The sequence below is a fragment of the Hesperophylax consimilis genome, chromosome 15 (genome assembly GCF_061612785.1).
Source record: "Hesperophylax consimilis isolate HC1 chromosome 15, BYU_Hcon_1.0, whole genome shotgun sequence".
NCBI classification, from domain to species: Eukaryota; Metazoa; Arthropoda; class Insecta; order Trichoptera; family Limnephilidae; genus Hesperophylax; species Hesperophylax consimilis.
The window spans coordinates 25,799,415-25,827,296 of NC_142850.1; the positions used below are offsets into that span (position 1 = coordinate 25,799,415).

The 27,882-nt window shown below is 33.0% G+C and overlaps 1 protein-coding gene and 1 non-coding gene across 5 annotated transcripts in view; both read right to left on the bottom strand.

Annotated features, from left to right (window-relative positions):
- smash (smallish) overlaps nt 1-27,882 on the bottom strand; it is a 332,173-nt gene that overhangs the window by 149,107 nt on the left and 155,184 nt on the right. For all 4 annotated transcript variants that reach the window (XM_089640403.1, XM_089640402.1, XM_089640404.1 and 1 more), the window contains exon 4: nt 10,027-10,067. The gene's annotated coding sequence lies outside the window, so the exon portion shown is untranslated. The remainder of the gene's footprint in view (nt 1-10,026; nt 10,068-27,882) is intronic.
- LOC149417565 (U5 spliceosomal RNA) lies at nt 25,866-25,987 on the bottom strand. The gene has a single exon (XR_016303378.1). It is a non-coding gene; the product is annotated as a U5 spliceosomal RNA (small nuclear RNA).

A 27,882-nucleotide genomic window follows, 5' to 3' on the forward strand; every position in this document is an offset into this window, starting at 1 on the left:
ATTGTTTAGGAGAGTTTTGGTCAAATGAAAAACAGATTTATATAGAAAAGTCTAAAACATAATAGTCACAGGATACCAATTTTAAAATCTCTAAGGGTGCGTAAACCGGACAAAATTTCGGTTTGTTTATATATAGTATAGTAATTCCAGACCTTAAAAAAATTTCTTTTTTGCATTTTCTTCAATTGGTGCGTAGAAAATGATTTAGATTTACCTCAATTTTCCAAAATATATGATAATTCTAAAGAGTTGAGTTCAATTTTTAATATATCAAAACGAACTTAAGGGAGGTCGAACCCAGGATCTCCGTCTTACCGGGACAACGCCTCAACCAACTCGGCCATTGGGATCTAATTATTTTTGTTAATTTTTGTCGATCTCATATTTCAAATTCAGAATTAACACTTAAATTAAAAATTAATTTCACTAATTTTTGAATGATTACAAAGTTCTAACGAATTTATCTATAACCTAGATAGTGTCTTAAATAAATGTTATGTATCACGTTTCTAATAGTATTATTATTTTAATGACTGTACAGTTTAGGATTGTTGTAAACGGAAGTGGTGCCCTCTGTTATTTGGAAATAGAACCGGTGAAGTTTTCAAACCGCGGAACCGGGTTTTTATTTGCAGTAATTATTCATTATTTACTTTACGATGTTTAAACGTGGCGTTTAAGCAGCTTCCTCGCTAAGCCGAATCCATACTTATTTGCAATGGTTCTCAAGGGTTCCGCGACAATTTACGAAAACCGCAACAAGATATTATGCTTTTTGATCTAAAGGTTCGAAAACCGCTGGTCTACTGTTTATCAAATTCGTTCCGGGACTTGTGATTTTTGAATAAAGTTGTAACGGGTTATGTTATGAGATGGCGAGATGACCTTGCGCAGAATCAATTTTAGCCAAGCACCGCCATCCGACTGCATTCTTCTAAGGTTACGCAAGAGACAGCATTGCAAGATGTGTTGCATTCGAGTCAACATTCATTTTTATCTCTGCCGTAAATTGCCAGGGAATGAAGCCAGCATGGAGATTTAAATGCGGTTCAATTAACATTATTTGTGAAATATTCAAATATGAACTTATCTTGCATTCTAAATCTTCGTTTAGTAATTACTGTGGTGTTCCGTAGCGGGCCTTACATTTCTTCAGATTTTTGTTATTTTCTAGGCAAGTCTTTAGGAATTTTAACTACCTTAATTTTATAAAATAACGCTCTCTGGCGTTTAATCTTTCAGGAAAAATATTAGTTTTTCCACGAATAAAAACACGAGCTGAAAATTATGATGGAATTCATATAATAGCAGCAAAACCTTGAATAATTTGGTATCATTTTAACGGTGTCGTTAAGAAGAAGCTACAAGCCAAAAATGTGTATATTTTGGTATACCTTATATTGTAGGTAATAGGCATTAAAACCGCTTGACAAACGGAGTCTAGAAACGTTTATTTTCAAGCACAAAACTGGTTTTTATTTATTTTGTAAATAATTTTATAAGAAAGCAAAAAAGTTAATCAAGTGAAACTGTCGCCGATAATCTTAGCTATAATACTGTATTTTTTAAAAGTTGTTTCCTTTTATGCGTTCATACATTTCTATTGAAAAATTATTTTTTTAAGTAGTTTACATTTGTATTTTATATTGAATAATTTATTTTTTAATTTGTATTCTACTCAAGCGAAACGATGGGAAAACCTTCAATTTATCTAAAGCATATTTTTTGGTATTCATAATGTACACCAATTCGTTATAAAGATTAATCAAAATAGTGATTTAGCATTAAGCTTCGCCTTAATTTCTTTTTTGATAATTTGGCTTCATTTTGTACAGTGATAATCGATTTGCGCCTTCTGGAAGGTTGACACTATTCAAAAACGACAAACCGGAATTCGTCAAGATGCTATTCCTATTCAAGACTTAGTGAGCTTTTAGCTCACCAGGGATATTAATAAAGCGATTTCAACAAGTCAGCACTAGGTCAAATTTGATGTTGGGTTGTTTGATCAGCCTTCAAGCATCAAGTTTTGATCAAAAGCTGAAGAGACGAACAGTGATATTTGAAAATGTAAAAAAAAAGAAAAATGAAAGTTGATGGGATTTGTTTGTCTTCCGTCTAAAACCAAAACCACCTCAAGTCACGCAAAGACACTGAATCAAGTTCTATCAATATTTTGAATTACCTACTTAAAAATATATACTATACGTATTTAGTTAACCGGGATCACATTTATCCGGGCTCTTTTTCCACCTTCTATCCCGAATAATCGAGAATCCACTGTATCTACAAAACGCCAAAATGAAAAGCACAGGTTCGAATTAGAGCATCGCAATTTATCGACACGAGTCGATGTTCACGCTAAAAGTTAACGGACACCGGGTTGAAAACATGGAAATGCTCTACGGAGAAGATGTCGTATTTCTAGCGAACCGGATATTTACTTATACTAACTATTATATTATCACATACGATCACTTTCTAGATCGTCTTATATTTCTCCTCAGCTTTTAACTAAAAAATTAAAATTTTGATTGTATTACTAATAATATTTGGTTGTTTTATTAAGGCGAAGCACTACGTCGTGTAATATTTTAAATTGAGCCGCTATCAATAACAACCCTTACGTAGATGGCGATAAGGTTTAAATTCCTGCTTAACACCACCCGCCTGTTATGATTTATGCAAGAAAAAAACATGGCCAAAAAGTGCCTTTTATTTTATTTTGTGGATGTTCAGGCATAAATATTATTTTTTTCGATCATTTTATAAATAACTTAATTTGCCACATTATACAATAAAATCATAACCGAAAATAGGTTCGTAAGTAGGAGATTTTGAACTTGAAAGCAGTTTTCATAGGCCTTATAAATTAATTTTTTATCTGGGCTTATAAAAAGACTTATCTAAAAAATACTCGATTATTTCAAAGGCCAAGATGTTTTCTACTCGCAGTATTTAATTAAAGCATCTGAAACATTTCCAGGCGACCAAATTTTCAAACCAAAAACACATGATTTTGCATTACTACGTATGGCATCGCCTTATGTTCTACATAATAAAATTGAATGAACGCCAGAAAATTTTAGACGTCACGTTAAAAATAACTTACAGTATATGTTTTATCTTTATTTTTTGCTCATCGATTTCCAACGTTTGGTTAAAGTCGTAAATTATTTAATCAATCAAAATGTATTAAACTGTCGCCTACCGTTTGTGAATAGAAAAAGTTAACTTTTTAATGACGCCATCAAATCTGATGAATTTATTACTGAATTAATGAAATTTATACACAAAAGATACATTAATAAAGATAATTCCCACGAGTCCCACTAATTAAAAATTCATTAAAGGAAGCATAACCATCGTAGAACTATTTTTAGAATTTAATGCGGACGCTCATTGGGTTAATGACTTTATGGAACAATTTTATTACATTTTTTACGAATTTCATCATCAGTCTTTCAGTTTATATATTACTGGTTGAAAGTCTTGAGACGATGTATGAATGCAGATAGCGTGGCCGACACTGAGTTGTGTGGCAGTCTGACCTCTCTGCCTACCCCTGCGGAGAAACGGCGTTATGTATTGACAAGCATTCCTCTTTAATTGAGCTACAGTACCATTAATGTTTCCTCCGAACTTATTTATCTATCGATTAATCCTAGATTACAAACCATCGTCGAAGTAAGTTTTAATGTAATGACAGACGTTTTATAAGCATTTCGAAATCTTATTCTGCTTCTAGTGGATTGTGCACCTTTTCGTGAATCAGTCGGCACCCTTAATCAACGGATAAGCCGACACATAACGCTGAACGCCGTGATCACGCGGCTGTCAGCTGCTAAAGCGACAGATCCCGTACACAGAAATGATATTCCGCGGCAGTTCCTCAATTGATCTGACCCCTTTCCTGCCATAGGGAGAGGAAGATTATAACGTAGTGTGACACCTCAACATATAATCTTTACAGGCCATGCACAAATAAGCGTTGATGCGTATTGCGTAATACGTCTTAGGCTTAAAGATTAACAGCATGCGCTTTGTCGAATTGACGAAGGTTTGTTATCAATTTAGAGAAATCAGCATCTGCCCATACCCGTTTGATATGTATAGAAGTGAGATATAGAAAATAATAGCGTATATTATAATTTGTGTGAAAAAACGAGCCAAAACAGAAATAAAATACATATTTCTCTGACCGTGGGCTGTCCCGATTAAAATGACTTTATGCTAATAACGAATAAATTTTATATTACATTATATAAACTCTTAAAGTTCCGGTTGCAGTATAAACCACTGCATTAAGTATTTTTCAATAAAATGGTACAGCCTGTAAAAAATATCTATGGATAGAGGTTAAAGTATTAAATTACAATATTTGGAGGTCAGACGTCCAACCCACATGTGGATATGTTTGGTAAATCAGACTAAGAGAATAAGTGAAAGGTGACAATTAGGCGTCAAATGACAAATTGGAAATATGAATCAATCAGTAATGATATTGGCCTTATAATAAGAACGGAAGTACAAAACAAGAACCGAGTCAAACCAAACCCTCCTAGTGTGTTTTATGAGGTTTTGGTCACACAAGAAAAACTGCTTTAAAAATATCTTCACTACCTATTTTCGAGTTCTTATAGGAAAAAGCAATTTTTTTTCTGTTATTCTCGTTTTTAGTGAGTTAGATAATAGAAACAATATAGATGATGAATGATAATGAACCATGATTAGTATGAGAGCGCGCACACAAAACTCTCGCGCCAACATCGTTCACCTTTACTACTGCAAATCTTATCTACACATAAGGGATTATGTGATTTGATTTTTTTTGATTAAAGTATAGGTACATTTAAAAAAAAAATGTTCAGTTTTATGCTCAATCAACAAAACAATGAAAGTGAATAATATCAGTGTGTAATATATTCATGTGTAATATATATGTTATTTCTAGTTAAATAAGTGAAAAATGTAATTTTCTTTTATCTAGAATAAAAATATTAAAAAAAGGGCGCCCCGCCTTTGTTTCTTCCTATACACTAAACACATACATAACTTGTTCTTGCAGTTTGATAGTAACTCGGCAACACTCGCCACGCTTCTATGCCGTATCTCCCTTTGTTATAGAAATAATAATTTGGGGGGCGGGTTTGGGTACCGCCGCCTTGGGACAATTTATTGGGAACCAAACACCTCTGCCATAACCCCGAGTCGTTCGTTACGTTTGGTGATTTAGAAGGAGTGCCCGGGTTCATCGAGAGAGGTGTGTTCAGGATGCGCCTGCCTACCTGTATGGCATGCCGGTTCGAAAGAGGCTAGTTTGGGGAGACCCTTTGACCTACCCAACTGGTTTCTCTTGACACATCGCCTTGACAAATTGATCCCTAGATTCCTACCCACCCTTCATAAATATTTCCTTCCGAGAACTTCCTCAAAAAGACACCCACACAGCATCCCCAAAGATGACATAGACCCTGAGGGAAGTAATTTTTCTCAGGCCCTCCTGTGTGGGGTTAATGCAAAAAAAACTACCTACCTTCGTTCATTACCCATTTCTGTTATTCTCGATTTAGTGAGATTGAGATTGAGAAGTGGAAAATATTGTTTTGGTGTGCTATATGTTATAACTTACCTATATTTCTTTACCAATTTCAGAAAAATGTGTCCGCGTATGCGTGATTGCCACCAAATATAATATAGAATATAATAATAGTTGATAGAAATCAAAACCAAAATAAAATACCTAAGCTGTCTGCCAATCAATAATACAGTATGGCATTGTAGAATGGGGTGGAACCTATAAAAAAAACGGTTCCATGATAACTCAACACAGTGACAATTCAACACACTTTTAAAAAGTTATATAAAGTCATTAGAAACGATGATTTTTTTTTAACCTAACCTAACCTACTTAACCCAGTTAATAAAGTTTTTGTTTCATCGCTTTCCATGACTTTATATAACTTTTTAAAGATGTGATGAATTATCACTGTGATGATTTATCCGGTCACCAAAAAAACACACACACAACCACTTTACAAAGCACAAAAAATAATATTAAAAACAATTTTACTTACATATCAGAACTTTTGTTTAAAGAATTTAAAGTCGAGAAAACTAAGTATATTATACTCTACCATGCATTATTTCAAATTTACAAAGATAATATTACAACTAATATAAAAAAAAACAATGGGGCAATTCAACCAAAAATATCTTGAGGATAATTTTTTTAATTCCCTATCAGAAAGTATCCTAAACATAAAAGACAATAAAGATTTTAAAAATGACAAAAAAATGCATTTGATCCATACATACATTCACGAAAGCAAAATCTAAAATTAAATAGTTTATTTTTTGTACTTTTGGCAGTAAGTTTTACAAAAATAACACGCGAAAACGCGAGTCGAGGCATTTCTTGGGAAATTATTATTAAAATATCTTGATATTTATTGGAATTTGCTCTTCTAGTAGAAAGGTTAACGTTATAGTGTCAATCATTGGCGGATACGTGGCGACATTACGATGATATTTCGATAAACTAATAGAAGTGCCTGTCTTTAAGGACCCATCTAATGTTCCTAGAAATTTACTGAGCTGTTAAATGTTACGTTATTAGCAAAACGAGAATGTCAACTTGAACATTACTGGTTCAGTGTTTGATGCAATTTACAAAGTTAAAAGCACCTGTCCGGGGTGCTCTATACAAACTTCAGAAGTTCATGTTGTCAGAATATAATATAATAGAAATGTGGCATGAAGCGTGCACGGAGAAAAATGAGTACGGCTCATTTTATCGATATGCTGTTAAAATTGTGACGGCATAGCCATTTCCTAATAAAATATTAGTCATTATTTATTGTTTTTGTGTTTAATTCGTAGAACACCATTTAATTTTTTTAAATTTAATAATATAATTAATAAGTTCTGCTTCACCAGATTCTAGATTCAAAGAACATGCAAGATGTTACAATAATAAAAGCACTTTTTAAATTCGCAGAACATCTCTTAGTGAATAATCACTTCCCGCTGACAACAATGAACTTAAACCCATTAAAGATTAAAGATTTACATTGCCTTAGATTAAATTTAATTAAAAATTAAATTTAATAAATCAATAAAAGAACCAGTGACCCTAATATAACATTGATTAATAAAGTAAGCAAAATTATTTATTCTCCGCGTCTAAGTATGTTCACAAAACCTAAACAATATAACACATTGAAATAAATTAATAGCAGCCACATCATTATTAAACAATTAAGACAACATTGTGAGGAAAACAGACTTCAAAATACCCCCCACAGAATATGAAATATATTGTCACAATTATTTTATCAGTAAATAGGTTAAACCGGTAATAAATCGTTTAAAATTGGTCGTCTAAACGTGGTGATAACCACAATTTGAAAATGGCCTTGAAAGCCGAAACAGCTGTAACAATAACGAAAACTAAAAAATACTTGCAGAACTTAATACTTATATTATTGATTTTAATTTAATTTAAAAATATATATATTAGTCATTCACAATATATATGAACACGTGTTCACGTAGGTGGTCTTGTCTGAATGAATTTTTAAAAAACATATAAAATAATATGTATCATACGTATCCAGACCTCCAGAATATTTCAAGAGAATTCATATTTACGCCAAAATCACAAAAACACTTCAACCCCGAAACCGCTTGATACCGTGTCGTCGACACATTTGGAAATCTTTACATCAAAATAACTCAATCAAATGATGTATTATATGTGATTAATCAAGATAATTACAAAGCAATATAATAGCAAAACCTGAAACACATCTGAAAATAATCATCCATCACCTCCCTCGGACACACCAACCCACGAAGTGACCGCGGCTAGGAAGGCTACTCAGTATTTACGTAGGACCCCCTCCACTACTCCCCGGATGGAATTCCATGATGGCCGCCGTCTCCAACCAATCACAGCCCAGCATATCACCTTGACTTTCTTATCAAACACTGATAACAGATTCAAATGTGATTAATTGTGATATCATCAGACTGGATTTACGGGAAAAAGATGCAAGATATAACTACGAAATAAATACCAACATCAAGAAATGATTATATACTAATACAATAACATGAATAATTATATCTAACTATATTTGTTACCCTTTGGGAAATGTTCAAACCAAAGATATTTAACTTCAAACCCAATATGAAAATTTGTATAATTATTTATAAAATAAATAAACGGGACTGCGGGAGATGGTTTTGGTAGATTGAACTGACTTGGTTAAAGGTATCATATTAAAATATAACTTTCCTCTCAACAAGATAATTGCAGAGAGGAAAAATACCTAACCACTTTACTCCTCACGAAAGAGGATAGAACGCCTCCGAGAGGGTTCGATTTGAAAACGTTCTATAAATAGAGAACCGAATTCCATACAAAGTCAGTTCAACAACTACCTCTGAAAGAGAATCCTCTCTCCTGAAGAACCATCTCCAAGTCTCCAAAAGTCTCAAGAAATATTTTCAAGTGTTTTATTCAGTAGTAAATTCAGTTTTTGCCAAGTATTATATTCTTTTCGTCAGTTCAGATCTGGAAATAAATTCGTCTCTGATCGTGGCTTTAAACTCTACCACGAACTTCTACAACATCTACAACCTCTACCAAGACTGAAAACGCTGACAAGTGTACCCAGCTACCTTCGTATCTACAGTTATTGTACGGACAGTATATTGTTTCGTACATACATATGTTGTGTTTTACTTTGTTTTGTTTCTTTCTCTCTCCTTTTCTATCCCCTGTATTTGTAATCGAGTATAATATATTTATAACAATGTATTAGTGGGTAAGTACCTTATTCTAAATTCCTCCCTTGAATCTGTGCTTATGTGTAATCCCTGTCTGTTCCTTTTTTGTTCTACTAAACCTCCCTTTTTATATTTGTGTACTGTTTTTATGTGAAACTTATAATTTTGATAACCAAAATACCAATGTAAAATTTTACCTATTAATTCCCACCTATGTATTGTAAGCTCCTCTCGTCCTGAAATGAGTGTTGTAACTCATCGGGATTGCTCTAGCAAGAAATAAAAAAAATGGAAATATAATGGACGAAATGCGAAAAATATTATAATTTTTCCGAACTTTCAGACTTCCTCATAACACGTCCGTGTTTTATTGATAGTTTGTTATAATTTTTTTTGAATACATTCGTTATAGGCCTTCAGTCTCGTTTTTAACAGCAAAACGAAAAAATTTACCATATTTTTAATAAATTAACAATATTTCATATCAGTAAGTTTTCTTCGTGTGCCGACCATTGTGCATGGTGCCGACGGAAATTGCAGGGACTTTCAAAACGAGTCATTGAAAGTAATGCGTTTCTAATTTGACGGCCTCCGTGGTTACAATTGTCGGCTATGAATCCGGAATCAAACCCCAGCGTGCGCAGGTAAATTTTATTTGATTAATTTGTGTTAATTAAAGAAATCAAGTACTTCCCGACTTTCCTCTACACCATCTCCTTCCACTCCCCACTAACTCCAGCTTCACACCATACCCCAATAGGTATGCCATAGTCCCAGTGACTCCAGACGGTTGGCGGTAGAAAATGAATCTTTGTTTCTATTATCTATTGTCGGCTAGATCTAAAAACCATGCTCCCAATCCTAAATTTTAATTTTAATCGTATTTCTAATTTATTAAGTATCTCTTCAAATTATTGGTAATTCCGGTTACAAACGGGATTGCGAACCTTGAAAATGAATTAACAGGTTTCCTGATAAAACTTTTGGTAAATTACCATTATAAATATTCTCATGATGTCGGAACATGTGTTCATGAAAAACCGAATATTTTTGCATTACAACGAAAATTATTTATATCGTCATGTGGCAAATCGATAAAACATTCTTAAATTGATTTTTTATTAATAAGGTCTGTTAAATTATTGTAAGGGCAAATACATTTCTCTCCGTGTAACAATAGTTGTTAATAATTGTAATAAATGTTGTATTTAAATTAAAAGCATTACATACCCAAGGATTTAGTTGCAGTTTCCACTCGTTAGCACTAGTATCTGTAACAAAGGAAAGAGTTTTGATTAATTTACCAACATAAAAGATTAACTGTGATTGGATACAAGCTTAACAATAAAACAGTGATAAAGCCATTCAAATAACCACAAACATGCTATCCGTGACGGTAATTGAGTTGACATTATCCAATTGAATTATGAGATAAAACATTTTGCAAAACGAATTGCGAGAAATATACTGTGCTGCCATTTGTAAATTTTAATAGAATTAGAAACACAGGAGAAGGAAAAGGACACAAAATGCCAAAGACATAAAAATACACATTTATTTATTAACGCACTTTTTAGGAACTTTTACATTTGAGTGGTACAGTGTTTATTGTAAATAATTAAGGCGAAGCTTAATGCTAAATCACTATTTTGATTAATCTTTATAAAGAATTGGTGTACATAATGAATACCAAAAAATATGCTTTAGATAAATTGAAGGTTATACTATCGCTTCGCTTGAGTAAAATACAAATAAATAAAAAAAATTACTCAATAAAAAATATAAATATAAACTACAAAAAAAAATATTTTTTAATAGAAATGTATGAACGCGTATAGGAAACATTTTTTTTAAATACAGTATTATAGCTAAGATTATCTGTGACAGTTTCACTTGATTGACTTTTTTGCTTTCTTGTAAAATTATTTACAAAATAAATAAAAAAAAACACTTTTTTGCTTCAAATAGAATGTTCTTAGACTCCGTTTGTTAAGCGATTTTAATGGCTATTACCTATAAGGTATATCAATAATATACACATTTTTGGCTTGTAACTTCCTCTTAAACTGGCTCACTAACAATCCTTTTGTATTTGCCAAGTGATAAATTAAAGATAATTTGGCTAATTTATATAGCGCCGTTTTCGTGAAAAATCACCTCAAGGGCGCTGTACAAATGTATTTATTAAATAATAAATACAGTTGGCTTACAACTAGGATTCATAATAACTAGTGACTTACATCTAAGACTTATCTGTGACTTACGACTAAGGCCTGTAACTAGTCTTAATGACATATATATGAGACCTACAGCTAACAAACTTGCATTTAAAAATAAATCAATAAATACTCCGTCTAATTTTACTAGCGCCAGAAGAAAAAGGAAGTTCTATAATATTAGGGTGTTTCATAATAAATTTTAGAACACGGTAGCAAAATGCGCCCAAAAGATGTCCACTGACTCGGTGTAATTATTTCCCTCCAAAAGTGTTCTGGGCAATGAGGAGTACGTACGGTAGTTGGTCCCAGAATTTTTGCACTGAAATAAATCCTGACTTCTAGTTTAGGTAGTGGAATCCGAAAGCTTATCAATGCAAGCAATTCTGGGCTATGAAATGCTTCATTTAATATTACATATAGAAATACCATGTCAGCGAAAATTCTTCTGTCTGACAATAATTTAAGCATATTGAAATCATTTCAGAGCGTTTTGTATGTAGTTTGATAAAATTACTGGAATACCCATTTTAAAATTTCATTTTCAAGATAACTGAATATAAAAATATGAACACAAATTTGAATGCAATTGGGCCCTATGAGTAATTAGTATACAAAGTGCAGATCAAAAGTGGAAATATTAGTTAATATTTTTTATAAATTTGGACCCCGTGGAGACGTGGTTTCTTTTTCGTTTTTTGCAAAATTTTCCGAAAAGCTTTGAAACTTTGATTTTTTTTTTAATAATATGTATATAGTTTTATAAAATGATTTTTGATGGTAATATATAGATCTACCTACCAAGAATGTACTATTTCACTAAATTCTTATAAAAATATATATTTTTTCAAAATGTTACGTAATTTTTAATAATAATTATGTATAATTTAAAATTATTAATTTTATAACAAGACTTTTACACCGGTTCTCAAAAGTTTTGTAATAATAATAGGAAAGTAATTCAAAGGTTTTGTATAAATATATAAATACGTAACCATCACCGCAGGTAGATAGATACTCGTACTATTGGTCGATGTAATTTTGGTAATTGGAATCTTGATTCGAAAAGAAAGTAAATAAGTAGGTACCGATTCGTATTGCGAAATCGGCCAGGTAAAAGTTCATAAAAATTCATACATAGAACCCATAGATATAGAGTGTCAGTAGATACATGTTTTGCTATAACGGTGTTCACGACAGCAATGGCCGCCATAGATACGCCTATATAAATGCATAGATAAAATACAATTAGCGTCAGAATGGGCGGCAAAACGCATTCCATAGAAATAGGAATTCGAGATAAGAGAATGGCATATGGCAATGTTAAGTAGACATTGTGTGCACAAAGGTTGCTAAGCACAAGCAGTAACCATAACATTTAAAGGGAAACAGAATGAAAAACGGTTTCAGTACCCACGAAGAAAAAAAGTTACATAAGTTGAAACTGAAAAAATGAAATAAAACCAACAAAAGTGAAATTATATAAAAGCTCACTCAAATGATAAATAGTACGAAAAAAGGCAAGAGACAAAAGAGACACAAATAGTGATACAAGTAATACATAATTTAATTAGCGCAATATATCAGCAGTACATTTTTTTCTGAATCCGTATAAATTATCGACGAATATATCTACTTTAGCACATTCTATCATATTATACAGGATATCCGTGGGTAACGTGCGCTAACTTCAAGGGATGATTAATTATATTTTTTACTTCTACCATCATTTAGAATCACCTCCCGAAGTTAGCGGACACATTTGGCTCAGAGGGCTAAAATAGGCGTTATTATTTTTAAATGTATTCAGGTATACTTGGAAGAGATGAAAGTATTTGACAAAGCGGTTTAATTGGTTAATATACAATGACAACAGAACAAATGGATAATAGAACAGAACAAACAAAATACATATATTTAGCACACTATTACTATAATAATATATTCGGTGTGAACGTGAACATTGAGAAAGGTTTTTACATTAAACACAGGTTAAGGCCAATCAATTGTTTATGTGATCATATGCAATGAAATCAAATTATTGATGATTTATTATCGTTGTTATTTAGAATAGGATATTTAAAAGGTCACGGTAACTCTTAGTTAAATATTAATTGACCATTGCTTTCATACGAATACAGAACACACCCTTTGAATTGTCTTATTAATGGTTTTTTATTAATCACAAAATATTCAATGGCAAAAATTGTTAGAACTTTCCAGTACAGCTTGGCATAATATTCTAGAAATTTATTCAATCGGTATTAATTGTTTTCATTACGATGGCAACTTCAAGCTACTCATTTCGTTCTTCACATCTAAGTACGACACTAAAGGACGGGTTTGTCTCGGAGAATTCGAACAATTCTTCAAATTTCAAAGTTAATTTTTAAGTTCTGTGAAAGTTTTTTTCAAGTTCTGTTATTATTTCAGTTCTGTCTAGCAACTAGCCTATGATGATATAATAACAGAACTTGAATAGGACTTTTGAACCCGAAAATGAACGTTAAATTTGATTAATTGTTCAAATTCTCCGAAACAACCCGTCCTTAACAGTTAATTTCTAAATTTAAAATGAACAAGGAAAACAACACAGTCCAAAAAGTTACAAACGTTTTAAAATTTATTTATAATTTATTTTAGATAAAATAAAAGGCTATTTAAAAAATCAAAGCGTCATATAATAATAAATGCAGCGCTATCAGTTTTTGCTTGCCATCAAATGTCAGACTGTACATAGTACTTCGGATGTACATTCGAAATGATATGTAATTAGAAATAATAGACATACAAATCGATGGACAAGCTGGAGGCAAAACACGTGACCATATTTTTGGCACCAGAAGGGTTCGAGAGCGCTTAGAATGAACTACGACATAAGTCGTAAGTTGACAAAATGAGTGAGGTGGGTTAATAATGACACATCTGTTAAAGAGTTGCCTGTATACTGTCAGATTCATTTATTGATATATCACGGAACGGGAGGTGGTCACGCCACCTCCCTGCTCCTAGAACATGATTTGTTCCCCTTTCCTTGATTGGCTTGAATGTCTATGTTAGAAATAGAAAAAGTATTGAATGTTTGTAAAAAAAAAATGAATTTTTGTAAATGGTAAATACAAGGTAGGATGACGACGGAGACACAAAGATGTTGAAGATGATGAATCAGACAAAAGAAAACACGTAACATGTATGAATTAACATGAACCATCGATCACGACCTTCAAGTTTCAATAATAATTAATTTATTATGCAGAGATGGACAAAGAAGCTGTGGGTTGACACGGAGAATTAACACTTAAATTATACTGTGGTACCATAATATATTCAGGAAACCCATAACATTACTAGTGCAAAGTGAATAGTCACTGGATATCATAATAATTGTAGAATTTGTAAAGCTGAAAGCTTGTGCAAAGAATACATCAGAAGGACAATTATTGTTGCAGAATGATCAATAAATAACATTTATTTTATTTTAGGGAAATCAACTACAATGTGGCCAACTAACTATCACGCCGTTTCCCCGCAGGGGTATGCAGATAGAATTGACCGCCAAACAACTCGGTCTTGGCACACACTCCTTGCCTCATTCACATTCAAACATCGTCTCACACATCCTCTTCTATTATTCTGACTGTTGACATAGCCCGACTCAAGCATCATGTATCAAGTGTCACTCGTGCCATGTCTTTCTCGAGCGTCCCCGACTGCTTCTACTATTCACGTTTGCTTCATATATTCTCCAGGGTATGAATTCATTAATCGAATCCTGGTAGCCGTAAAAAAATTCACTTTATTTTTAATTGATTGAAGAACATATTCAACTTAGTAACAAATGTAGTTACTAAACATTTCTATCGTTTTGACTGTGACAGACCACGCTTTAAGCTTGCTATAATTTCGTAGCTTGGCCTATTTCAGAATAGCTCACCATACATTACCATTGGTATTGTATGGCGAGCGATATGCTGAAATTGGCCAAGCCATGATGGCGTACAGCGTAATGTGTCGCCAACCTTATAATTTTATTAGCTAAATTGTTTCATGCATTAAAAATGCTAGAAACATAAATAATATATGCAAAATGCGGTTCCATGATAACTCAACACAGTGACAATTCAACACACCTTTAAAAAGTAATGTAAAGTCATTAGAAACGATGAAAAAAAATTAAATCTAACCTAACCTACTTAACTCAGTTAATTAAGTTTTTGTTTCATCACTTTCCATGACTTTATATAACTTTTTAAAGATGTGATGAATTATCATTTTGATGATTTATCCGGTCACGACAAAATGCATACTCACAGGACTCAATTAACGCCCTTTTTCGGGGCTTTTACGAATATATGAATATTTAGAAATATACATTATTTATTGTACATAACTGAATTGCTTCATTAACAACATTTTATATTTGTTTAAAGATAAATTGAAGATGTCCACTGACTTGGTATAGTTGTTTCCCTCCATTAGTATTCTGGGCAAAGAGGAATACATATGGTAGTTATTCCCAGAATTATGGAATCATAATTATTCTTATTTAGTTCATGGTAGTTTACCAGTTGTGTAAACTTATTATTAGTAAGGGGGTTAGTGTCTGATTTCACTTTTCCAGCTATTCACTGCTATCGTAGTTCAAATCGCAGTTTTCCCAAAGACCGGCATTTCATTAGAGTAATTAAACTTTTGTAATAGCGCTTGGTTATGGTTTGTTAAAGAAACAACGCGGTGAATAGTCTCCGCTTGCATTCATTATTACAGCCATCATAAACGTAAGTTTCATAACGAAAAATTATGAAATGAATTCAATTTACAACCAAAACTGGAAAATTAAAAATAAAGTTTTCTAATTCGTATTATTATTTTTGTATGAAAAAATATCGTTTGCATACAAAAAATATGTACGTTTATGTATACTCTTAATGATTAAATGATTGAGGATGATTAAATTCTTAGTTAACTCCTCGACTACTGTCAACTACAATAGCAGTGCAGGAAAATGATGCCCTAACTTTTAAGTGCACTACAAATACTACAATGTGTAATGCTTGAATTTTATTGCACATAAATTAAATTATTAGTTTACCCCTCGACTACTGTCAACTACAATAGCAGTAAAGGAATATTATATTTATCATTTAGGTGCACTGCAATATGTAGTGCTTGAATTTAAGACCATATTGATTAAATTATTAGTTAATCCCTCGACTACTGTCAACTGCAATAGCAGTAAAGGAATATTATATTTTTCATTTAGGTGCACTACAATGTGTAGTGCTTGAATTTTATTGTATTTCGATTAAATTATTAGTTAACCCCTCGACTGTTGTCGACTACAATAGCAGTGAAGGGATATTGTATTTTTCGATATTAGGTTTATCATTTAGGTGCACTGTAATGTGTAGTGCTTGTATTTAACAGCATATCGATTATATCATTGGTTAACCCCTCGACTGCTGTAGACTACAATAGCAGTGAAGATAAATTATATAATGTGTAGTGCTTGAATTTAACAGCATACTGATTAAATTATTAGTTAACCCCTCAAATGCTGTCGACTACAATAACAGTGATGGGATATTATGATTACCGCTTTGGTGCACTGCAATGTATAGTTCTTGAATTTGTCAGCAAATTATGCACATTGGCGTTACTATGCAGAAAATTACATTACAAGTTCAGGTCACATGATGGCCTTTTGTTTTCAATTTAAAATGTTCGATATTCATCGAAAACGCGCTTCACTGGTTTGGTGAACTGAAAGAGGGCATAAAAAAAATCATGAAATAAAAAGCTTGTTACAAAATTATCAGACACTTATCATATGATAAAAAAAACACAGTAACTACTGCGCCTAACAAGGAAGTAATTAACAAAATATTCATCTAATGATCACAGAAAAAAAATAATATTGATATACGTTTTTTGATCAGCACAATGTCCTAAGGTTGGTACCAGGTACCGCATTGTACAAAGGCCGCGAAGAAAGGCACACTCATCTCAGATACCTGGCTGTTGCAAATTGAAGGAGATTCCCGGAATACATCTAAAGGTGTATTGCTGACAAAACCGTTGCTACCTTTCCCACTTTTTCAACAGCCTCGCATTTAACTGAAAGAGAGGCAACAGCGGAGCTCTCGGTGGCAGACTACCTGTGTGGGTAGGATTGGGCTGCTCCACCTTAAAAATAACAATATTATCTGCCGACCTTTTCCTGTTCGTGGAATGACCCGATAGGGCCGAGGAATTTCAGGCAAGGTTGCGGGAGGTGAAAGAGATGAGAAGGATCTTGTACGTGATCCGTCTTAATGTTTTAGATTCTTACGCGCCGGTTCAACGTTGGCATAGTAAAGGCAAAGCTTAATGCTAAAACACTATCTTGATTGTTCTTTATACATACATCTTGGTGCATTATGAATACCAAAAAATATGGTTTAAATAAATTGAAGGTTTTGCTATCGTTTCGCTTGAGTAGAATACAATTTTTTTCAATAGATATGTATGAACGCGTAAAGGAAACAACTTTAAATAAATATAGTATTATAGCTAAGATTATCTGTGACAGTTTCACTTGATTAACTTTTTTGCTTTCTTATAAAATTATTTACAAAATAAATAAAAACCAGTTTTTTGCTTGAAATCGAACGTTTCTAGACTCCGTTTGTTAAGCGATTTTAATGCCTATTACCTACAATATATAGTATACAAGAATATACACATTTTTGGCTTGTAGCTTCCTCTTAAGTCGGTATTGAGTCCGGTTTAACTAAAATATCTACGCCGTGGTATAAATAGAACTGTTTCACTATTTAAGTCCGGTTTAAAGCATGATTCACCTAACCTTATTCTGATCTAAGGCGCCGCGTAATATTTACATCGCATTAAGGCGATGCACTACGTAGTAATTTAAAATCATGTGTTTTTGGTTTGAAAATTTGGTCGCCTAGAAATGTTACAGATGCTTTAATTAAATACTGCGAGTAGAATACATCCTTGTCTTTGAAATAATTGAGTATTTTTTAGATTTAGATAAGTCTTTTTATAAGCCCAGAAAAAAATTATGTATAAGGCCTATGAACACTGCTTTAAAGTTCAAAATCTCCTACTTATGAACCCATTTTCGGTTATGGTTTTATTGTAGGTATAATGTGGAAAAATAAGTTATTTATAAAATGATCGAAAAACATTTAAATATTTGTGCCTGAACATCCACAAAATAAAATAAAAGGCACTTTTTGACCATGTTTTATTCTTCCATAAATCAAAACAGGTGGATGGTGTGAAGCGGGAATTTAAGCCTTATCTCCATCTACGTAAGGTGTGTTATTGATAGCGGCTCGATTCAAAATATTACACGACGTAGTGCATCGCCTTAATAAGTTATTTACAAAATTATCGAAAAATATTTAAATACTTGTGCCCGAATTTCGCAAAATAAAATAAAGCACAATTTTTGGGTTGTATTTTTTTCATGCATACATTTAAAGAGGAGGCAGGTGTTAGCGGGAATATAAACCTTATCGCCATCTACATAAGGAGTGTTATTATTAGCGGCCCGATTCCAAATGTACACGAAGTGGTGCATCGTCTGCAACAGAGTGTAAATACGAATGATTGGTTAGAAGGGGAGCCCTGTAGTCGAAATAATTTTAATAAAAAAACCACCTTGCATAAAATTTGCCGTGACATGTGTAAATTTTTTTTTGGGAAACTAATTATTTTTATAATCGATCTTCTTTGATTTGGTACAAAGTAACGTCATTATTATTCTTTGAGTAATTAATCATCTACAATTTGATAACTGTTCAACGACCATGAAATAATAATGGATAACCTAACCTATTCAGGTCAAAATAAAGAAAGCAATAATAAATTAATTAACTAAAAATAGGTTAGGTTCGTTCCTTGATCTTTAACCCCTTGACAATTAATAATATTTTTAAAGATTGTGTAATTATTTATGACTGACTGTAATAGCTATTTTGTTTGTGTGAATACTGTACAAGATTCCAGTATTATGTCCTATGCAAAACATGCAAGTACATAATATGAATATATTAATTTTCAAAATTAGAACTGATTTTGGGAACAGTGATAAAATATGTACATAATAAGTGATAAAAACAAAACATAATTCTGTATTTCTTTTGATTAAATTTTCGAGACGTGATTTTTTAATTTAACAAACGGTAATTTCTGACATCTCTCTAATTTATCTTTAATACTTTCAAGTTCACAAATCCTGCAACGGTACATAGTTTTCTATTATTGATCGATGAACTGGTGGGCGTAATCTGTTATTTATAAGTTGGTACAATACATTGTCTACTTATAGTTAGTAATATGATAGAGCGTTGGAAAAAATATTTGTACATCGCCCCTGAAGTGATTTAAAAAAAAAAACAGCGCTATTCAAATCATCCAAATTATATTATAATTATTAAGAATTTAGTTAAGAGCTGTCCGGAGTCAACGGGGGTACGTAATACGGCTTAAGGCCCCGTAGTAAGCGTTCAAAGATGGTTTGAAAGGGAGATATGTAAATACGAATGTTAGAGGGAGCGCGTTAATTTTAAAAAACGTAATAATTAAGCGAAAATTGTGAAAATATTTAATAAAACAAGACTCGTTTGCAATAGAACAAAAATCTCTCGACAAATGCTTTAGTTGCATTTTAAGATACACTGTGATTTTCATGACTATAACATATTAAATAACAGAACAAAACGTGTTTTTAATAATTTTCGGGGCTTAATTTGCGATTTTTTTCTTTCAATTTCATATAATTAACGTTTCGCATATATAGATATTATCTTCAAAAAATAATTTTTTTTAACTCTTGAAAACATATTAAAATCAGTAGACATTGGGTATGCGGGGGGCGGTGACAGGGGGGAAAGAGCTGGGATAGAGATTGGGATTTACCTGAGTATTCAGATCTGGTTACCTGGCATGGATAAATCCATTTCAAGCAATGCTTTGATTTGTGGTCTTTCACCAGGGCGCAGAGAGAATCTTCATCTCAATATATGCAGCTTAAGGTTTAGTTCCGGTATTTAAACGATTGAATTATTATATACAAACGAATTGACTATATACATTAACCCTGACCTTAAGTATTTTTGAATGATTTACTGTCATAACCTCACCACGGTGTACCAATAACCGAACACAACATATTCCTTGTATCGACAGAAAATCCACCGAGATCCAAAACCCAACATTCCGATAAAATCAGACGGGTAAGAAATAATATACTACAGTGTAGTTCTACCAGTAAAGGAGTGGCATGATAAAATCATAGGTAGTAAAAATAAGGCAGATGGGTCATATCGTATGAAGTCATAATACTAGTGCGAATATTGTAACTGCATAAGCTAAGGCTAAGACTTGTTTGTTCCTTTTTTTTTAAATCTATTTGAATTTCACTTATGTTTTTGGGAATGAATGCACATCTTGGAATCGGAAATTAACCCACTTCCCGACATCCAATCGAGCTGAAACTCGGCAGATAAACTCGTTGTGGATGACAATGCATTCCATCAACTTTTGGTGGCAATCAGATATAAACACGCGGACATATACGCATTTCTCTGAAATCGGGTGACATTACAGCAGTCAGGCAAACAATTTTTTATAAAATTTTTAAAAGACATGATTTTTACGGGTTAATTTTTTTTCTACTTTGTAATCTGAAAATATAGCACAATAGCCGTTTAATGGTTTCTATCATAATTTAATACTCTAGTATAAAATAAAGTCGCAATCCGCGTCTGTCTGTTTGTGCGCTTAGTATTTCTTCCGGAAGGTTTATATATGTAATACATGCATATTATATTCATTGAAAGTACAGGAAAATCGATGTTTTGTAATCAAATCGTAAAAAAAATATTTCGGGAGCTTACATTGATAACGCTGGCTAAACCTAATGAGATTCATCAAAATGATGTGCTACTGAATTGTATATCTTTAAAAGGGTTCCATGATAAATCAACACAGTGATAATTCAACACACCTTTAAAAAGTGATATAAAGTCATTAAAAACGATGAAAAAAAATTAAACCTAACCTAACCTAGTTAATAAAGTTTTTGTTTCATCACTTTCCATGACTTTATATAACTTTCTAAAAATGTGATGAATTATCATTTTGATGATTTATCCGGTCACTCTTTAAAAGGCCTGCAGAAATGTCCGCCATGGTATATTATGTATATCTCCTAAGGATAACCCTCAGCAATGCCGGGTACACGTCAGCAAGTAGATAATAGAAACAGAATGAGATATGGCATGTAAGCACGCCGATTGTCGCCGAGCTATGACCAAACTTTGCGGACTATCAAAGCGACGGGGTCAATTAAAGATGCATTTGGTGTGTAGGTAGAAACAAAAGCGGCGTGCTGCTGTGCGTAAACATCCAAATATTATTATTAGTGAATAATAATATTTGGATCTTTGACGGCCGGCATAGTCCAGTGGTAACGCATTGGACTGCCATTCCGAAGGTCGCGGGTTCGAACCCGGCGTGCGCAAATAAATTATTTGATTAATTTGTGTTATTTCACAATTAATTAATTAAAATAATATATAGTATATTTGCGGCACGTTCCAGAGTGGAAGATACTATCAGTATCGCCCTGGTGTAAGACCACCATTCAGAATTGAAATGTTGCTCCAAAAGGCTTTAGCCGTGTTTAGTGACTAGATCTGAATAGCCAGGTACTTCCCCACTTACCTTCAGCCTCACAACATCCCCCAATTGGGGATGCCATAGTCTCACTGGCTCCAGACGGGAGCAGTTGGGACTCTTGTGAGGTATTCACTATAAAAAAAAAAAAAAAAAATCATTTATAACAAATCTCTCGCTGGAAGACAGGCGGGTACTCGGTACCTACATACCTCCCGATGGTTCGGATGATTTATTAAATTCATATTAATAATCGATGGGCTGTAGAGGAATGGGAAAAAAAACTAGGCAATGAATTTTCGTTAGCGGGTCATACGGCACTTCCTCGCCGAGAGTCAAGGTCACATGGGTTCTTTGACCTCCGAGCCGAGCACCCCGAGAAGAGGCTGTGACTCAATAGGTATATATGACCGAAGCCAATATCTAGGTAATTAGTTATTTCAATGACAAATGTTCAGCACGAAAGAGATAGCAACAAAAATGTATGGCTCTCACGGTTCCACGACTAAATAGAACATTGAAGAAAAGTGAAAAAAAAATCTAGCCTAACTTTTATTTTATCGTTTTCTGTTTTGTCACAGCCCTGTTTTGTCACCGTCCTGTTTTGTCACCGTTCTGTTTTGTCACAGTCCTGTTTTGTCTCCGTTATGTTTTGTCACAGTCCTGTTTTGTCACCTTTATGTTTTGTCACAGTCCTGTTTTGTCACCATTCTGTTTTGTCACAGTCCTGTTTTGTCACCGTTCAGTTTTGTCACAGTCCTGTTTTGTCACAGTTCTGTTAGGTCAGTTCTATTTCGTCATCGTTCCGATTATCACAGTCCTGATTGGTCACAGTTCTGTTTGGTTATTGTTCTGTTTTTTCGCTGTTGTTTCTTTTTTTTCCCGGATCAATTAAGCATATACCTACCTAAGGGAAATGAGTATTGAGTGGTTCGTAATGGATATTTATTGTCAAACTAATTTCTCGACTGTTCAGTTTAAACCTTTAATTTTGAAAAGAATCGTTAGAAAACTGAAGCCAGTTTAATAATATGACAGCGAGTTATTAAAAATGCACCATTGTTGACGTTATCAAAATATGAGCGCAGAAATCCTTGGCCCGCTTGGCTGTTGATAAATTCGTCAAAATGAAACGTATCTTCTTCAAGTAATCACCAAATAATATGGCGAAATCACCAAATGCAGCCAAAATGCCGGTAAAAGTGGGAAACCACGCAGGAAGTTGCGACTAATTCCGAAACGTAAATCGTTATCGAACTATGAAAAATATATTTTCCTAGCAGGAAAAGGCAGCGCCTTGCATCATCGTACAAATATAACACTTAGAATATTGGCAAAAACATGAGGTAATTTAATTTTAATCACCAGGTGTGAAACATAAGTAAGTCTGTTACAGAATTAAAACACGTTTTACGACAATTTGTCAAAATGATTCGTACGTTAATTGCTCAAGATTTAAATGAAGTAAGTCGTTTTCTTTCATACATGCTTTAATGATATCTTCTTTTCTAACACACCTTTGTTTTTTAATGTCGTCAATGTTGACTTAATTAAAAGCGAATTGTAACTTTATTTTATCATCATTCTGGAATGCGGAAGTGGGTACGTTGCCAAAATCATTGATTTGCATTAAAATCTATGTAATATAAGGTAAATATAGATTAAAATCTAGGTCACTTAAGGTAAGGATGGTTTAAAACTATGTTCTTTATTAATGGTGTAATTTAATGAGTGTACCTAATTTGTTTGCCATGATATTTGACAATAGCATAATGTCTAAATAGTATAAAACAATATCGCTATCCGCGTCTGTCTGTTTGTGCGCTCAATTCTTCTGAACTACGTAATGGATTTTGATAGGGTTTTCACTATTATTTACAGAATTTCTTCCGGAATGTTTATGTATATAATACATGCATATTATATTAGTAGAAAGTAGAGAAAAGTCGATGTTTTGTAATCAAGTCGTAAAAAATATATCTTCAGGCGCTTACATTGCGAATGCGTTACATATACTATGAGATACATCAAAACAATGTAATACGGAATTGAATATCTTAAAAAGGTCTACAGAAGAGTCCGTGATTCCATATGTCTATCTCCTAAGGTTAAACCGGGTATACATCAGCTAGTTAAATAAAAAATAGTTACCTAAAGGTAAAGGAAAATATATCGATACCAAACGTGGATAATATTTCATTCTAAGAAGTTGATATAAATATATTTTAATCACAAGTTTTAAATTGTAAATTAAGTGCGGTGGTTTCTATGTTGTTTTGGGTCTTTGCATCAACTAAAAGTCTCTGTGATGTCGAATTTAACAACACGACCTTGTATTTCTACCGATTTATATTATTCTTAAAAAAATTTAAGATTCTAAAAAAAATATATGTTATTTTTAGGATAATATCTATGCATTTGCAAAGCCGAAAAGTAATTTATATGAAATCATCTCGATATAAAAAAATCGCAGTGTATCTTAATGCAAATTTATTTATTTAATTTATTTATTTATCTTAATCTTAATGCAAATTTTGGCACGTGTCGAAATATTTATGCTCTGCTTTAAGCAAGTCGTGTTGTTTTAAATATTTTGTTAGCTTAATTACTATCTTTTTTTTAATATCTCCCTTTTAAACCATCTTCTTCTTCTGTTTGAACGCTTACTACGGAGCCTTAACATTAGATAATATTATTTATTTCATCTGTGTTATGTTTCATTTCTTCTTGCTTGACCACGCGTTGAACATTTTGATTCAAATCTCAAAAGATAAATAATGATGACACAGATCAAAAATTGCAAAAAAAAAACCGGGACGGTTCAGATCAACCATATAATATGTATAATAGAAAACGGAGATATGGTATGGACGCGTATTAAGGTAGCCTAGTGAGGTAGGTTATGAGAATCCTCAACTTTATCTAATTGTTATATATTCTATCTATTCTTATATAATTATAATAATGTACCTAAATCAAAACGTTTTTTTTTACTGTTCGTCTATTGTTTCATTTTTTACCAATAACTTTAAATATTTTCTTTCTTCCTTCCTAATCTGTAACCATAATAAATATTATAAATGGAACATAACTAGTTTATTTTATATTCAACATGTAAAATTAAGTAGCATGTACAACTGCATGTTTCATAAATAAACTCAAATAAAAAATAAAATTATGGATAATTTATTTTCTAAAAATCTAGGTAATAAATCTGTAATCAGGTTTTTTTAAATCCTTCAACACCTACAATGGTAAAGGTACACATAAGATAACCCCGTAGAATCATGGGAGGGCAATCTGGTAAGATGAGAGATACGAATAGGTGAAGTTGCATCGTGATCACGACCACAAAAGAAACAAAACGTGGTAATTTCTATGCACGGTCTTTGAAACATGGGCTAGGGCCGAATTCCCTAGACCTAGACCCCGGGCCCTGGAAGGGAAAGGACAGAGACAGGGACAGGGAATGACCCTAGGATAAATTGGTTCACACCCCTTTATATGAGGAGAATGCTTACAACCGGTTTCAAGTTTGGTTCAGAATATGACCAAGATGTTAAAAAGTACAGATTTTTATATTATGATAAATCATCGTAATTCCGGATATTCACAATTTAAATGTTGCTTGAAACGGCTTCAGCCGTGTTTGGTGACCAGATCTGAATAGACAGGTACTCCCCCACCTTTATCTTCCCCTCCCCGCTACCACACAACATAAAACAATTGGGGAGGCCATAACTCACTGGCTCCAGACGGTTATAGAACATATATCTCAAAAATACTTTCGTACTCAGTATTTGTTCTTATCACACTTAGGCCGGGAAAATAGAAAATACGAATGGCGTTCAGTCTATTGATTCTTAACGGCGGGAAGTTCGCTCACTGTACCCAGTAACGAAAAGTACTCACAGGACCCACCTAGTCCTACTTTATGTGCCGGCCTCATTTCAATGGCAGAAAAGACGGAATTATTCAAAGTTTTTATATAAATTACATGTAGTACAAGTTACAAGTGCGAAATACTAAGGAATTAAGGAAACCGGAATAAGACTCAATAAGTACTTGATCACAGTTGTTCAAAGTATTGAGTAGCTCGTGCGAATCTATTATACAACTGACATAACCCCATTGACAGTCGACAACGAATGAACGAATAAGGCCCCGCTTCAAAAAGCGGGGAACAAAAAATTGGTTTATAGACTCATTTGAGTGCTACCCTCCACGGAAATCTTTAGTAAAAGGCGAAAGATTTATTCGTTATTGAAGGGAAACCAGAGTACCGATTCGACGAATACCGAGATATTTATGAACAAGCTGTAAGAATCCGTACGCGATCAGCGAACGGATATGGCGCCATCTGTTATCGGTAAAATAAAGCGGCAAAATTTGCAAAAATAAAATAAAACAAACACGGACTAAAATTTTGGCATAGATAAAATATGAAAAGTTCTTTAACAAACCTTAAATAAACCTCTTAAAAACATGTAATAAAATTATATTTTTTCTGGGCATTTAAATAGCAATATAAAAAAACTGTGGTCAGATGTTTAAAAATCAGGCTTAGATTATGTACCTATTCAAGTGATAATGGACCAAACACCTCGTGTGTTTTTTGTTTGTTGAACGTTAAAAATAGCCCCAAGGTTCAATCCAGTGAGAAACTTTGGTCCTAAATGGATTTTTAGATCAGGAATCTTATGGCAAGGAACATACCTGAATCCTAAATGGATAATGGACTGCCCCAGGGGCCCAAGGACGATTCAAAAAAACAAAATCACTTTGACCAACGTTAGGCCATAAATAAGCCAAACTTAAAAAGAGTATAAGATAGATCCGAAAGAATGAAGAACAATTCCTTTAAAATTGTTCGAAGAAAGAAATGTTGCATATTATACGTAACGGAAGAAAGCATTAAAATAAAATATTAAGAATATTGGACAACTTTGGAATAGACAATATTGGAAGTGATCCAGACTCCAGAACTTAAGTAATGGCACTAAACAACTACACCATTGAATGGTCATTGATTTGGATCTATTATCAATACCTAATAGCGGTAGAATGAAAACGGATGTTAAGAAAGCTAGAATGCCTAATATTACAGAATGATCCATCCTGAATGAGTAATGCCTATTAATTTAATCCAACCAAATGCAGGTATTATAATCATTAATAATTATAGTTCTGGGCAGGGATTTGATTGTGGGGTTGTCTATTTAAATGCAGGGGATAATGAGAAGCTTCGTGTTTGTTTACACCTGGAAACCCATGCGGGCAGATTGGAACGAAACCTTGAACTAAATGAAACCGTAATTGAATTAAAATTGTCGGTTAATTGAGCACATTGACTGGACACCAAATATGATGACCAATAAGTGAAGGTAGAGGAAAAGGTGAACCGTAGAAGAAAATTGTACCAGGGCATAGAGGATTATATAGCAATAAAACTGATAGACATATGAAAATAATAGAACCAGAACCGGCAGAGAACATTTATTGAGGTTTAGTGCCGCGATTATTATTAGTATAGTGGTTCTAGATTAGGTCATTGCGGAAAACACTACTAAAATAATAGGACCCTTGGCGAATATTACGTTAGAGCGTGCAAGAATTAAAAAAATATATATGCTAGCTAACATTGAATAATTTAAAATTTTTTATATTCCTGTTCAGTTGCATACCATTCATTTTATAAACATCTTTTTAGTTTAGTTGCGGGTGTATTGGTGATTATTGCTGTTGGTAGTGTAGGGAGGATAATTTATTTTTATATATTGTCATTTATTTGTGTTCTTGTATCTTGTTTTATTATTTATCTAATATATACAGTTTTTAATTTTTATAAATATTTTAGCCTGGATAATCTGTCATTAGATTTTATTTGTATTGTTTATAAGTTTATTACTTAACGATGTCAATCTGTTAGTTTTCCTAAATAAATAAAATACCAGAATGCCAATATTCTGGCTTAGGTAATATCATGAATTTTGTGTAAGAGCTTATAATTCAATAGTGTCAGTAGGTACCTACGAATTGCGATTACTTGAAACACATTTCGCAAATTATCAGATGTTGTAAGTTTTAAACTAGTTATCTTAATTCTTTCCGCTGCTTTGTGCCCCTCGTCCCACGCAAAATACAAACGAAATAAACTCGCATCGGAGATCTTCCTAAT